This window comes from Megalops cyprinoides, chromosome 1 (genome assembly GCF_013368585.1).
Source record: "Megalops cyprinoides isolate fMegCyp1 chromosome 1, fMegCyp1.pri, whole genome shotgun sequence".
Lineage (NCBI taxonomy): Eukaryota > Metazoa > Chordata > Actinopteri > Elopiformes > Megalopidae > Megalops > Megalops cyprinoides.
The window spans coordinates 31,175,078-31,191,825 of NC_050583.1; the positions used below are offsets into that span (position 1 = coordinate 31,175,078).

The following is a 16,748-nucleotide window of genomic DNA, read 5'->3' on the forward strand; positions in this document are numbered from 1 at the left end:
CTAGCTAGCGATCAATATTATCTTAAATAATGAAAAAGAGAACTTACTTCAAGATGCTTCTTCAGGTTAAAGGCTGACTCTTTTGAAGCGGATAGCAGTTTGGTCGCTGGCAAATACAGCTTGTATTGTACTGTTATGTTGCGACCTTTGCCAAATTTGAAAGTTAAACGGTCCCAGTATTTCCATGACATAAACAGGTTGCGCTGGTTGCTTTCTGTCTCACTCTCCATTCTATTGTCTAGTGAGTCAGGCAGGCTGCGCGCTTTTTTCTTCTTTTTTTTTCGTGAAGAGCATATGGAAGATAGGCTACACCCTATCTAGTTGCCTATCATTGGTTAGATTTTCCAACTGAATAAACATTAAATGAAAAAAAAAAAAAATTAAATGGGGAAAAATCCAATGTAATCCCTTCAGTAATCTAAATATTTTAAAAATGTAACTGTAATTTCATTACCATCAATTTAAATGGTAACTGTAACGGAATACAGTTACTCGTATTTTGTATTTTAAATACGTAACGCCGTTACATGTATTCCGTTACTCCCCAACCCTGGTGACATACTATTCAAAACACAGCCAAAACATCATTAATGAAACACCCAGTAAAGCCTTTGGTATATGCACAGAGATATTCACTAAGCTTAATTTCCTCAGTTTCTAACAGCTTTCAAATACACATTCCAAACGTGAGTACTACATCCAAGAAAGGTCTGTTGTTCCCTAAGCATATAACTCCAGTAGATGGCTACTACCTGAACATTTCTTTCAAATGACCTTTTAGATGGTTAACAGATTAAGCACATTTAAGCACAAACACAGGTATTTACTCTCTCTATGGCAATGAGAAATAACACTGGAAAGTGTATTTCTGATTTGAATATGAATAGGATTTTCAATATATGTGAAAGGTGAAGGCAGTGTCTGTAATCTGATACCGATTTCACTCTGTAAATGATTAATGCCAGAACATATATCACCTTTTCAGTCCTGTCATCCCAGTGACTACTATTCTCTGCTGTACTATCTGCTAAGTAAAGCCTTGGTGTTTTGATTTTTAGAGATCCACTGCAACCGCAGAGACTCTGCTCTCAGCTAGGTCTGCGATCGTCAGTTTGGCAAGTGCAAAGTCGTGAGGAGCCTTAGGGATGCTACAGTGGCATAAGAGGTAGTGCTTCAAGGCAGCACCAGGAGAGGCTTGGCTGGAGTAGCTTTTCCAAAACCCTGCAACGAAGCAGTTACATTTACAGCTTACTGCTGCTCCTGTTTCATCTCACTGTAGATATTATGGGACAAGGGGGTAACAGAGCTGTCATTTCTCACCCTCACTTCACCATCCCCCTCTCTCTCTCTCTTTTTACACCTCTCTTCCTATCTCTCTGTTTAGAAGTTCTTTCTCTGTTCTGTCTGCATATCTCTTTCTATACCATCCCTCTCTGCTGTAAGACTCTCTCTCTTTCTGCTCTTTGGTGAAGGTGCTTCTGTCCCCCCAAGACCCTGTCACACTGACATCTGCCCTTGACTTCCCGTGAGCCATTGAGAATGCATGAGCGCGTCGCTGAGCAACCTCAGAAGCACAACCATGTGGGGAGACCAGGAATACAAAACAATGGAGATAAAATGAAACTGCTCCTCCTGGGAGAGGAAGTTATTCAGCTCAGTGAACAACTTCTGAACTACTTAGGGGAGGGAGGAGTTTCTCAGGGAGGGTGTCTGTATATGTGTGTGTATCTGTGTGTGTGTGTGTGTGTGTGGCGGGGGGGTTCCCACACACTACTGACATGAATAGCGCTTCCTGATAATGTCTGTGGAAATGAATCATGGAAGCCTTCTTCACTCTGGACGCTGCAATACAACAGGATGGCTTCCTCTATGGCTTCAATCACATGTTCCTTCGGCTGGCCCAACATCTTTCCTGAGCTCAGTTAATGCAAGCACGCAGACAGCTGTGGGCCCCAATGGGCTGATTCCTCCTGGAGGTTCTGTGCACTAATTATTTCTATCTGACTGGCCCTCTCTGATGAGAACGAGACACCGTGCTGCCTGTGTGTGCACAACATTAATTTGTTTCCTGGACAAAAACCTTTTTCTCTTTCAGAACTACTCACTTTGTTTCCTCATACATACTGAGGTCCAGAACAACAGTGCTTACTGTATGGAACATCGCCAAAATGAGATGTATGTCCATGATAATGTACTTTTACAGCACTTTCCCTCAGGTCACAAACTTACTACATTTGGCAATTGCATCTGCTTATGTTGTTGTAATATGAAAATTGCACAGAAATACTGAAATGTAATAAGTGTCGCAGTAAATAAATAAGTTCAGTCCAAGGCTCAGTGTTAAGAATTCAGTGATTCTAGGGATGTAACGATATATCAAATTTCGTGATATCGATATAAAAAAATGTCTCGATACCATTGTGGGACTGTGATGAAATCTACCAGGATATTACATGTTTGTTCGCTAGTATAGCTGCGTTCTACTATCTCTCCTTGTCGAGAATTGTATTGTTTTTGTTTTGCAATTGTACCAGGGGCGGTTTATTCCTTAGGATGTTTGGCCGACACACCACCAAAAGGAGAAAGGGAGGGAATCGTATAACCAGGGATTTTCGTAGGGCTGGTATGAGTGCAAAACGTGGCTAGCAGGCTGCGAAGTAGCTAATGCTTTGTTTGCAATGTGACAATGTCAAGTTAGCTAGTTGACTAATTTGCACAATGCAATGTGACAATGTCTAGTTAGCTAGCTGTTAATTTACCTATTGAATGGGTCACCTTAGCCATCATGCATTATGCAGGGGCCGCCACTGACTTGTACATACATAGTTCAATCATTCATTGCCAAAGACAATTCATGCCCATTTTTGCACATGTTTAAGTCATGGCTGGTTACTTTTATTTTATTTTATTTTATTAAAGAAGGAAAGCAGAAGCACTTTAAGTTTAAGGAAAAACAAATTTTATATGAATAAAAATGCTGATTTATTATTTAATAAAGGACATTTTTTCAAGTCATCATTTTTCTTCATTTTTTACTATCGCGATAAATATCGTATCGTGAACTTCTTATCGTGGTATTATCGTACCGTGAGTTTTTGGTATCGTTACACCCTCAGTGATTACTGTTCTTCACTGAAAAGGGAATGAGTCCTATCAAACTGAAGATTTCCTAATTTAAATGGTTGTTAAAATGAATGCGGTACATTGTCTGCCTGTTTAATCGTGGGCATTTTTTATATAAAAGTGTTACAGAATTCTAAACATACTTAGTTGTTAATGTCAGGCATACTTTTTTCAATAAATCTCCATTAAAATGTTCAAAATAACCCAATACAAGTATTACTTTAAATGTCCATCAATGAATACATGATCACACACATACATGCACACATAAACACACATATGCAAAACTGCAACCACTCTGGTCAAGCCTCATATGATTGTCAAGTGTCTTCCCACAGCCTTTGATGTGGTCTCCTGCATATTTATTGGTGTGGTTTGGGTGGGGGAGATGCTTGTGTTTACCAGCCTGCACAGAGAGAGGAAGCCCTACATTTTTATTAATTTATGCTGAAGTGCATTACTGAAAATATGCATTGTGCATATTCCCCAAAGTTTGTCTCCACATGGCTTGATTCAAGATCTGATACCATTAAGAACATTAAGAACATATGATGACGAGAACAGGCCATTCGGCCCAACTAAGCTCGCCATTTCTTAATTAAAGAGTATCCAAAACTGCATCAAGTCTAGACTTGAACACAGCAAGGGTCTCTGCCTCAACTACATGACCTGGCAACCTATTCCATGTATTGATAACTCTTTGTGTAAAATAATATTTCCTTATATCAGTGCGGAACTTACTCTTAACTAGTTTCCATGTATGTCCTCTTGTTTTACAGCCTGAACTCACCCTAAAGAATCTATTATAGTTAACCTTATTGATTCCTTTTATAAATTTAAAAACCTCAATTAAATCACCCCTAAGCCTCCTCTCGCTTAGTCTAAATAGGTTAAGTAACTTGAATCTTTCCTCATAGCATTTATATTTCATGCCAGGAACTAATTTAGTTGCCCTTCTTTGATCCTTTTCTAGAGCTTCGGTATCTTTTTTATAGTGCGGTGCCCAGAACTGCACACAGTATTCCAGGTGCGGTCTGACTAAGGCATTGTATAATTTCAATATAACCTCTTTAGATTTATACTCAATACTTTTGGCTATATATCCCAGCATCCTGTTGGCCTTTTTTACTGCTACAGCACACTGCCTAGATCCTGTTAAGCTTGGGTCAACCATTACTCCCAAGTCCTTTTCAAATTGAGCACATTCTAGTTTTTTTCCACCCATGAAGTAGTCTTGTCTAAGTTTCTTATTTCCTACATGCAAGACTTTACATTTATCTAAATTGAAAGTCATCTGCCAGGTATCTGCCCACTTTTGGATGCTGTTTAGGTCTTCCTGTATTACCTTAGTTGATTCTATACTGTTGGCTAGACCCCTTAGTTTTGTGTCATCTGCAAATTTTACTATTTTACTTCTAACCTCTGCATCAAGATCATTTATGTATATAAGAAATAGCAAAGGCCCCAACACCGATCCCTGCGGGACTCCACTTCGTACAGGACCCTGCTCTGATACAATTCCTCCCACAGTTACAGTCTGCTTTCTATTAGACAACCAACTTCGAACCCACTCGGTGATAGCTCTACGGGTAATTCCCGCAGATGTCATTTTCAATATGAGTCTCTCGTGCGGAACTTTGTCAAATGCCTTTTGAAAGTCCAAATAGATAATATCATAAACTTGGTTTGAGTCTAGACATGCTGTAGCTTCCTCAAAGAAGTCCAGGAGGTTTGTTAAGCACGACCTCCCTCTGCGAAAACCGTGTTGGCTATCATTTAGAACACCATTTCGTTCCAGGAGTAATTCCAAATTATCCCTAATGATGGATTCCAGTATTTTGCATGTGATACAAGTTAAGCAGACAGGCCTATAATTTCCTGGTTCAGTCCGGTCTCCTTTCTCCTTTACCAAATTAAGATAAATACATTCCTCCCAACCCAGGGGCTAGTCTGTGAACAGCAGAAAGTAAAACTTTTAAAGAAAAGTAGCACAAAAAGACAATTTATGTTTTTATGCTTTTCATGCAGAGCTACTGTATCTAGTTAATTAGCTATCTAGCCACTTTAGCCAGACATGTGCCTTACTTTTTTGCATTGCAGTGATGCCAAAGAAAACATGGAAAACTGGATCTGGGTTGACACAGAAAATAGCTACATGCTCCCCAAAACAAGGGACAGTCACTGAATAGCAAGAAATAAACATTTCACACAAGGACTGGCCACCTCCTCCTGCAGTACTGTACTGCAATGATGCCAAACTAAACACAGGAGACAGTCTGGGTACATGGTTATGCTTTTGCTAATTATTAACATTGAGAGCAAACTACAAAACCAGTGCAGAAACAAATACAGTACATAAACAGCTAGTCTAGAACTATCAGAAAGAAATATCAAGGGGTACTTTATTAATACAGCAATGTGATTCTCGATCGACACCATGCTAACGAATCAGCACGTTACGCTGATTGGCTGACAATGTAAGAAAAAAGTCAGTCTTCCTAATTACCATTTGTTGTAGATTGAGTGAAAACTCAAATACATATACACAAAAGACATGCATACATGCATACACACACACACCCCCCCCACACACACAGATATTGACACATCAGATATGAAAGACTGACAGAAATAATTACATTGCACAAACCTTAGTGGAGCTCTCAGGGAGGTGTAGTGTAAAGTAAAGTTCTGCTTACAAACTATTTGGTATGCTTCTCCTGTATGACACACAAGTTTAAATGAGTTTCTGCACTCTGGCATCTGTAGTGAATTCAGAATGCTCGACAATTGTGCTTGATTTGATCAAGAGCCCTTCATCCCACTGTTGACCCTTTTGGGAGCAGCCAGTCTATCCAGGGGCTGGGCACAATCACATCCAAATGAAAAGCCACGTACGGGGAGATAAGATTCATTATTGAAACGATGATAAGAGAGAAAAAAAGGGAGCCAAATCTAATTATCTCTGGAGGGAAAAAGAATGATAGTGACAGAATCAGCAAAAACAGATGCTTTTGTGCATATGAAATTCCACATTTAGAAGTGAAGTGAAAGCCAAGGAATTTGATTTTCTGATATTATGCACAGACAGTGCTGATTAGAGGGGCATGCAGGACAGGCTGGTTCCGTACTGCAGACATGCTTTTAAGCATTACTTCAGGATTTGGTGCACTGCAACAGTAAAATCAAAGAACACCTGCTGATTTCACAACAGCACAACAGGTAATACTCAGAATGAATGATGCCAATAGCATCATTTAAATTTTATAGCAAGAGCTAAAGAGCAGTAGAAGTGCTGTTCTCCAAATGCTCAAGGCAGGTGGTCAATAAAGGACTGTAGCTGAAACTGTTGGCATCAAACCATTTCCAATTGATCACCTGTCCGTTTCATTTTCTGCATTTTTGTTATCTATAGAAAATCATTAGATGACAAAAGGCCTGGTTTTGTCATTAGAGCAGGGACCAGAGCCTCTGTTCCTGTTTCCTTCTGCACAGTAATGTAAAAAAGGAAAAGAGGAGGATGGAAACAGGAAATAGGACCTGCAGGTTTTTATACAATTTTCCAGACCATCAAGCCAGTGCTCATTTTCTTGGTCTGTGAACTCAACAGCTGCCGGCGAGTGCACACAAGTCGTCACTTCTTCCAGCGCTGATTCAGGACACGGCCACTGGGCCAGCTTCGTCCTCGATACCCGTGAGTCTGCGGGGTTACTCCACTGAACAGAAGGCTGTGTCTGTGAGCTAGTGTGCTGTGGTGATAGTGCACCGAAGCCACACTCGTCACAGCTGGGAGAACTCACTGTTTTTCCTCCATTACCGGTGTGGAACATCATTCTGTCTGTGGGACCCTGATGACCTAACACTGACAAACATGCAACTTAATTTAAATGGTGCAGCTGGACTTTATGATGCTTTTAATGGAAGGACTTTATTGGACTTCCATGTGACAAAGCTGAGCAGGACCCTCCTTCATCATTCATCTACCAGCATGATGGACAGGCTGTTTATAGGTTATGCCTACGAGCTAGCAATGTTTTTTAATGTAGTGTAGCATTCTATTACGAGAGATGTTTCAATGTAGAATTGGAATAGGATCAAATAAGAAGCTTCCCTGCCCTGTGTGACTCAAATTAAAACCTTCAACTGTTGGAAAAGTCTTGACTTTGTATTAATGAGTGAATGTGACTGTTGTAAATGGCAGAATATTCTGAGGAAAAATACTAATGAGCACAGGAACTGTGCACTGATGTTATGTAGGTAATGTGCCTTCACATTTTTTCCCACTATTTGTGACAGAAGCACCCATATGCATTTTTAATGTGGTCAGTTGTAATTTATGTTTTTCTTATCTGTGGTTGTTTCCCATTTGTGTATGTCTATTACTGTGTGCAAAATGTGGGTCCTGTTCAAAATTTATCATGATGTTGTGCAGGTAGGGTTACGAAAATGTGATTTATGACATGTTAAAAAATAAATGAAACACTGTGTCATGCTATATACAGAGCAGTGAACATGTGTGTGGATTTGTGTGCATCTGTTAAGCAGAGCTGCGTGAGTTCATGAATAGTTCTCTTTTATTCTGTCATTTTATTTATTGTTTAGCTCATCTTGCTTCTAAATTGCATTTTGTATATAAAAATCTATGTGTGTATATAGGTTACTAACATCACCGCTTACCTCAGTCTTTTGGCAATGTAATGCTACACATTCTTATATCTGGTGGTCAGATTAGCTTGCATACATTCAAATATATTCAAATTATGTGCTACATTAAAATCCTTAATTCGTAACCTTTCTACCCCTTTCCTTTGAGTCATAGCAGTTTATATTCAAGTATGCTGCTACTGGGTATATACGGATAGAGAATTCTAATATTAGCCTAAGGGTCCTGGATAATGCAGGTTTAAGAGGTGCCTCTCCATTAGTAATTGATTATGGCCAGGCAAACACATGTGATTTGAGTTGCAATCTATATTAGACCCTTAATCAAGTGATTAAGAGCTGAAGTGGAGTGCCTGAACACCTGCTGCCCTTGAGGACAGATTTAGACACACAGTGCCGTCGTAGTGGCCTGTGTGACAGTACAAGAGATAACAGAATATCAAATTAACAATAATTTTTGTGCAATAATAGACTGGTGTTGCTCTAATTTTGTCAGGAAAGTACAGGCCAAACAAAACTAATTCAGCAATTTTCAGGTGAGAATTCCATTCTTATAGAAAGTTAGTGACAAAGTATTGATTGAATAATCACCTGACACGAAGAAATACCTTAAAGTTCAATATTCCTTAAGGGGATGTCACATAATTAAAAATAAAACCTCAGTGTTGCTAGCCTTAAGCATGTACAATATATCCTTACACATATTCAGTGGTAGGAGAGGAAAAATGAGTAAGGGAAGTTGACACATAATGTGCTGTGCTTTGGTAATTAAAGAAACCTCAGAAGGGTGCCAATATTGGCCTTTACTTGGTAAACACCAGTACAACCTATTCCAGAGCTATTGGAACATACAATAGTACAGCTCAGTGCAGTTGGCCTTTTTCCATATTATATGTGGTCTGTGAGGTTAGAGGTGATATAGCCCAGCTGCTAAAAGGTTACTGTAACCTTTATTAGGTATGGAAAGATTGTTGGCCATACAGCAGAGACCTCCTGGACTCACAAGGAAATTCTTCACTGGTTCTATCTGACGCAATTATATGGTAGTAATTAAAACAATTAAAACAGTCACACACATCCCCCGCCCCCCCTTCCTCCCACACCCACACACACAAAACGCCAACCACTAGTTTCCATTTAATTCACTCTACCTTAGAAAGTTTTTCATAAGGTCATCCAGCAACTTTCTATTAGCTTATGTACAAGATAAATTATGTTGTCTAGGGATTCATCACATTATGACCAAAATTAATTCAATGCGCAGAATCCAATTAGGACTGTGCATAGGTGAAATTAGTTTAAACCAGGCTTAACCTTGTTTTGTATATAAAAGGCAAGTCTTGGAGTCCACCTTCATATTCGCTGTGCTGGAATTGGAACCATGATCTGTGGTATCAATAATGCTAATTTTAAGCATAGCTGAAAAACAAAAATACTCCCTTTTTTGCCCCTGGCACTGCATCTGACATATGCGGAAGCTGATGCAGGGGTGGACTTTGTCATTGTCATTGAAGTTCTCCATCACTCCTGTTTAGCATTTCTCTGACCAATTAACCTGGTGACACAGGTCGAGAGGGTCCCCATTTCAATTAGGTCTTAACAGAACACACCCGACAGCCAACCTAATTGTCCCAAGGCTGCAGTGTGTCCAAGGGCTTCCATTAAGGAAAGAAAGCCTGACAGAGCACCTTTTTTCTGTCCTGTCTCCATTTGTAGTTCCTTTTCCTCTCGTGCAGCCATTTCCACACCAGAACTCATATTTTGGCTGTGTGAAAAACCACCCATCCTAAAAACCTGGGGGAGAGCCACACAAATTCTGGATGCCATTCAGTTGCTGCTCAGATGGCGGAGTCAGAGTGGACCTGGTGGCTTGGGCATCACCTGTTGTGACAGGCACACTCTGTGCATACCAAGCTCGACCGGGCTCTGTTCCACCCGTACCCAGCGAGGCCATGAGGCTGCAGGGGCAGAGCTCCTTTACACCTGGAGCCAAATCCACTTTGGCATGACGCAGCACTCAGCATTCAGCAGCCAGACCAGCCAGAGAGGATATTTAGCCCTAGCTATATGAGCTTCATTATTTGATTGTATAACAAAGCTAGAGCCTTCTTTTCTGTTCCTTATTTTTGACTGGTTGTCTTGGCGATCTGCGAAATACAAGAGACAGCTGAACTGAACTTGCTGCTGCATTCTGCCATTACAGCACAGATAGATATGGGGAGGGTGAATGGAAAATGGGTCATTTAAGAAAATCCAGTCCTCATGTAAAAATTAAATGAATGAAAAAGTTTAAATTGCAATAGCATTCAGGGAGTGATGTTTCTTGAAAGAGTTAATGACAAGGTCATTAGGACAACTGCTGTAGTAGTGTAGATTTTCTTTCCATTTCATTTTTTAAAAGAAAATGAGAACTGCTCTTCTGCCTGTTCAGGTAAAATATAAACATTTGCAACTGGCAACACAGATTGTGTGGAAGGGGAGAATTGAAAGTTTAGCTCCATTAGCTCTTGTCATCAAAAACTATTGGACTAAAGAGGTGAAATTCTTTCTGCACCCCGAGATATCCTGAGATTCATTTTACAGCATTGGACTTAAACAATAAATAATATTCAGAAATATGCATGGAAAAGTCCAACCTTTCGGTGCAAGCTATTTATTCCAGCTGAGTTTTAGCTTTGGTTATGGAAAACACCTACCAAGGTTAACTGAGTCATGCAGTTTTATAAAAAAAACAGCATCAGGACTGACGGCAAAAGTTTCATTTTCTTGCGTAGCCTTTACTAAGATTGATATAATTGCACCCCACAGACATGACCTTTTCTTTCATCAACACACTGATGCACTCATTTGACAGAGTTTGATCTCTCTCATTTTCGTGCACTTTCAATTTAAGTAATACCATACCTTATCCAATAATGAAAGCTTACACCTTGGATAAAAGTCTTTTGAATCAAGAAAAATTGAAAAGAGGGCTTTCCAAATTCCTGGCACCCACAGCATACAGAATGAACAGGTCATATCAAAAAAAGATACAATCATCGACCAGGGATAAAACAAAAATATTTATTAAACAGAAAACCTTTTTTCTGCCATCAACGGATCATCTAGAAATTTGATTAGTCAACCCCCGGACTTCCCGTTTAATGTGCTAAGGACCGCAATTATTCCATGTCAATGGTAGAGCGAATAGTGATACAATTTAAATTTTGCACGCCTTGGGCCGGAGCTAATGCTGTCATATTATCAAACGGAATCAGTTTTAGCTTGTCGGGCGGACCCGTGCGCATTAAGGGCCGTAATGAAAGCCACGGAGCTCAGAAGGAATCGGGAGCTGCAACGAGGTACGGAGAATTGAATTACCAGGGTCAGGGCTGAGGGATGAAGGTGGCGCTGTTTAAAGAAAAGCGGGCAGAATCACGAGTGGCCTAAAGGTGTGGAGGGAGCCTGCTGTTACTGCGGCTTTGGCCTCCCCTCTGCTTGCTTTTCAAGACAAGAGCCCGCAGGAAAATGGGACAACGCAAGACTTTCATCAGACGAGGCCCCCGCATGCTTGACAATGTGCAGATGCGTGTTGGCCACCTTACTGTCACTACTCAAAGAATGGAAGGCTGTAAAGGCGGTTCGCTCTCCCTGGGCTCTAACATGCTTTGCCTGAACTGCGGTAAGGTGGTGTGGGGGGGGGGGTGGGGGGGTGAAGCTGTCTATGGGAGATTCCAATCTCATCTCTCTGGGAACGCACCGCAAGCCACTTTGGCACTGATTTCAGCTGAGCTCTCACTGCCCAATGCGGGCATTTATATGCTGTAGTAAAATAAGAAATATGATACGCCCACATGCTCACTCTAGAAAGACCCTCATTATTAACCCAAGGGCAGCTCTGTGGCTGCAGTGAACACGTGTACCAAAAGCAGATGCTGAAGGAGAAAGCTCTTTTTTCCACTGGAAATAAATACTGTCACTATCCATGCCTCTGGAGAAGGACTGGGCCCCCCAAAAACAAGATAACATTACACAATGTTCTCCATTTGTTCTCAAGCTACAAACAGCAACAACACAAAATAATCCTGCGTTTACTTGTTTACTTGTTTCATACCAGTAGCATGCAATTCACACCTCTGTGTGAAAGCCTGCTACCTCCAGGCTTTGGAGTAGCAGTGAGTGAGGCTTTGAATTAAATAAGCACATCTATGACGATGCTTGGGAAAAGCGCTGGGTGACCTTTAAAATGCATAGAATGCTGCCAGAGAATTGGAGGGAAATCCGCTGCATGCACCTGACCATATTGATTTATCATACAGATAATTCATTCTAATTGCATGGGCCCTGTGAGGTCTTAACCTTTCCACGTTCAATCCAAACCTAATAAGCAAGACCATCTAGCATCAGCTGCCTGATTTAAACCAGACCTAGAGCAAAACTACACATATGCCAGCCCACCACTGGCCTTTGATGATACATGGAGAATTATGCAAATCCCATTTGTTTACTTTCAAAGGCGGATTTCCATACTGAGATTCTGCCTAGTTCCAAAGTTAACATACTGTAATGAAAAAATGTTATTTAATATATGTTCTGCTCTAAATGTATATGCACACAAATAACCACTTGCACTGTATATCAAATATGTAAAGTAAAAATGTGTTTTAGGGATATAGTGTAGTACGGTTATACAGTATAGTAAAAGTGTCTCTGGCTATACCATGGGGAATAGGATTCAAAGGCAGTGGCAAAGCCAGAGGAAAAAAAAGCAGGGGAAAAGCAACACAAAATGACCTGAATTCAAATCCATATTCTTTATCCAGAATATAAAGCCATGGGATCTGTTCTTTCACTGTACTGCCATGGAAAGCATGTCAGAGGGAAATGTGATATTTCAGTAAGCAATAGCCCTTATAATTTGATGTCTTTCTTTTGTCATACTTGCACAGGGAAAACTTCTTTAATTCATACCAACTGACTATTCATAATGGTGGAACATAAATCATATGATGAATATCTGTTTTATTCTCTGGCTACCACTGCGGTACTGTAAACAAGCATACAATATACAAAGCAGTCCCATTTCCAAAATGTACTGCTCTTTCCCCCTATGTAGTGATCCATCATTATTCATAACACTGCTGGGAGATAAAAGTACCAACACTGCACAGATAGGGGCGTTGGAATTTTTATTACCGCTGCACAGCTAATGAAATTTCACTGTTTGTTTGTTTTTGCGGAGTGTGCCGGGGCCTGGAAAAAAAAAATACCCCCCCGAGCGACTGGAATTCTGAACAACACTGGCGGCTTAACAGTCCCTTGAGTATTTGATTGGAACCCGTTGTTCTGTTATCAGTGATTTCAAATTGGTTTCAAGGTTTACAAATAGTTTCTTTATCCTTTCCAGAAATAATCCAGCCGCACGACACAACTAAGGGGTGCCGTTCTGAAAAGAGGGGCCAACCATTGAGCCGTTACCGATTTCTTCTGCACAGATTCAACTGCCATGCAGGAGATAAAGAGGGTCTCTGATCTGAGAGCTGAATCACAGAAGTTGCAGAGAAGGAGAAAAGACATTAACATAAGAGCCCACAGGTAATCTAGTTCTCGCTGCTTCATTTAATATTCTGTCTTCCTAATCGTTATTTTTTCAGTGTTTACAGACAAACTGCACTCAAATGGTAATGAGATGCTTTTTTCCCCCCTACCAGTCTCCTGTTGTGGGTGGACCTGGAGAGATTTTTCTCACCTTCTTCCATAAACAATGCTAATACCCCACAGCGCTCTTGTCTGACTTCATAACTTATGCAGCCACATGAAGCAGCTAAGATTACTTAGAATCTTGGAAACCCTTCAGATCGAGTTCCCAGATTTATTTAACTTAATCATCATAGAAAAATGCATATTTTGGAACCATTCTTGCAGATATGCTGATTGGCTCAGACGCTTGCTAAACCAAAATCATCTTTCCAGCAGCTAAAATCCCATTGGATGGGAATGACGTCATTTGTGAAGAGGTCCTTTCCTGACAGAAACATTACATAGCATTTCAGGTTCTTATTCTATGTAGGTCTACACTGGTAGAGTGTTAAAAACCAACATGATTAACAGTAGCATTCTCTACCAGGCACTGCACTATTGATTGATCCCAAGCTTTTAGGGCACAGAGAGTAGCTGGTGAAGTGTCAATCAAATGCTGTATAGCAATACCAGCGGATGTTTAGAATTTACCACATTAGGGCAACAATGGCAAAAATAACAAATATGTTTGTTTCACCATGATTTAAGAAAAGGTAATTTGCTGCAGGAAAAAATAGGGACACTTCATGATGTTGATAAAGCTAGAGTAATTAAGGGGCACCATCCTTAGATAACAATTGCTAAAAAGGATACATAGTCCCCTTCAGGCCAAAGCCTGATTTATGGTTTGTTCCACATCCGCAATAAACACAAGAAATCATGAAAACATAGTGTGTTGAGCAATATGTACCTGGAACCCTGTGTGATTTATGTTTATATAAATGAGATTTCGGACATCAGCTGAGGGTCTTCACTCAAAGTATATTTCTGTGCTTTGCATTTTATGTTTGTCAGATTTAATGCACAATGGTTCTTTTCCCAGGTCAGGCACTGCACCTATCAAAAGCATGCCAGAACATGTGGAATGGAATGTGGATTTAAAAAAATGACAGGATTTTTCCTCTTACGTTGACTGTCTCTTTTAATTGATTTTTTTTTCAAGAGAGGTGATTGTCAAACTGTTTCCTATTTTCAGTTTTAGAGTTTGGTATATTTCTGTTCCAATGTTCCATGACTGCAGTTCTTCTTATTATGATAAATCACACTGATAATTTACCCTCTTACTATGCACAAAGACTTGAAATTGAAATTTGACATTAACAATGAAAGTATGAACATTAATGATGACGCTATGGCAAGAGACTTACTTCTTATCAGGAAGGGAATATCTGACCAGAGTGCCTTCACTTTCTGATCTGCAAAAGTTGTGCTTGGGCACATTCGCACAGTTGAGAAGACTTCTGTCAGAAAAGGAGACAGAATGACAACCATCACTAATGAAACATGTACTATTAACATATTAACAGACTGAATTATACAGTATTAACAGACTATTCGTAGAGACAAAAATGTGAGAAAATCATTATTTAAAAAAATAAAAACATGGGACTATTTGCTGACAGAAGGGAAAACAGGAGAAAATGTGAAAGTTTGGAGAAAAAGAGCAGCTGAAGACGCTTGAGGAAACAGAATCAATCACATCCTGGGTGGCTGGCAGCGAGGACATTGGGTCTGTCAGACAATTCCGCCACCCGCGTTTGATCTAAACAAAAGACGCAGATTGTGGAATGGAGACAGCGATGGAAAATTAGAGAGGGGGATAGAAACAATGAAAATGCTAGTGAGATGGATGTGTGAGGAAATAAGATGTTCGCTTTTCTGATGAAGTCATTTCATAGGGTTTATTCCTGTAGGTCCAGAGCAGGGAGGAGAAGATGAGAGACAGTGATACATGAGGGTAAATAAAGCAGTGTCCAATGATGTGCGGCTAAGCTGTACAGTGAATGGACAAAAAGGCTCTTAGGTTGCCTGCTTGTCTGAAGCACCATGAACCGAGGAGAAATGGAGAGATGGAAAGAATGCAGATGAAAATGCATGCGGGTATGATGACAGTGCTATTAAATGAGAAGCAATGCAATGAGTGGGACTTTCACCTGTCTCAAAATGCTGACTGACTCAGGACTGTATTGGCATATTGTGATAGAGTTGCAATGCAAAGCTGCTCAGATTTCTGATATTTGCATTTTTATTGCTGCTGCCCATAGAAATCTATAGTGCTCTCACATACTTGACAGTAATAATACCAGGAATTGGTATTCTGAGTTAGCCAGCCCTACTCAACAAAGAGTAGAAATTATGCAACATGCCATTTTGAGTGAAACACAAAAAATTCTGAACACTAATTCCAAATTCCCCTCTGATATTAAAAAAAAACAACAATCCTGTCAGGTTGTCCCGAGATCTCAACCTACGAATATGCTAGTTTGGATTCAAAAAGCTCCCAACATGGCACACTTGTCCGTTTCCATCATTGAGCCCGGGACTTTGGAAACCCCGTGGTGCAGAAGCGTCCACATCTCCAGCTGTCTTCCCCATGGAGACAGTGAGTCACTCAAAGCCCCTACTCCCCAGATGAGCTCCCCCCCACCATCTGCACAATCCTTCAGGAGACCAGACCACAGTCAATTCAAACAATATGTTCTCTCCACGCATGTCACTAACTCAGAAGGCCCCTCCTGTAGTAACATCCCAGTCCGCTCCCTATTCTTTTTTATTACAACATCCATTACACATAATAAAGAACCACACATTCTTGATTTAAATAATTGATTACCAATAAGTACAGAAGATATATTTAAGGGCCAACCCACAGCTTACAGTACATCACTACTTTCAATTAACTGTCACTCAGATCAGCAAATGGCTCCCTCCAGACTTCAGGGTTAAGATTAGGAAACACATCTTACAGTTTATATAAATTACTGCACTGTACTTTTAGCAGTAATAAGCTATGCAAATTGCTGGGAGAGTGAGCCTTTAATTTTACTTTAACGCTAATCATCTGAACCCCTCATGTTGATGATTAGTTTTATACACAGCTTTAATATGCAAGATCTTTGCTTATGGACATGCACATGTTTTTGGTTGAACCCCAAAAATCGTATACGATCTGCAGGTGTAAGCCAACCGTATTATGCTTTTGAGGCTGTCCTGGTATGAAAGCAATGAATAAAAAGTTACTTCAAAATCTTTAAGTCTTGTTCTTTCAAAATTTGAGTTCAGGAGCATATAGGATATACAGGATGCTTATATGAAGTTACAATGCAACTTGTGTTGCCAAGTATGTGAGCTTTTGTGAGAGAAATTTCATGAGTCATTGATCAATAACATTCATCTAAATTTTT

The 16,748-nt window shown here is 40.1% G+C and overlaps 1 long non-coding RNA gene across 1 annotated transcript in view; it reads right to left on the reverse strand.

The window, feature by feature from the left end:
- The window catches only part of LOC118770711, a 50,254-nt gene that overhangs the window by 20,316 nt on the left and 13,190 nt on the right, over positions 1 to 16,748 (reverse strand). The window contains exon 2 of the long non-coding RNA XR_005004566.1: positions 14,712 to 14,804. This is a non-coding gene — a long non-coding RNA (uncharacterized LOC118770711). The remainder of the gene's footprint in view (positions 1 to 14,711; positions 14,805 to 16,748) is intronic.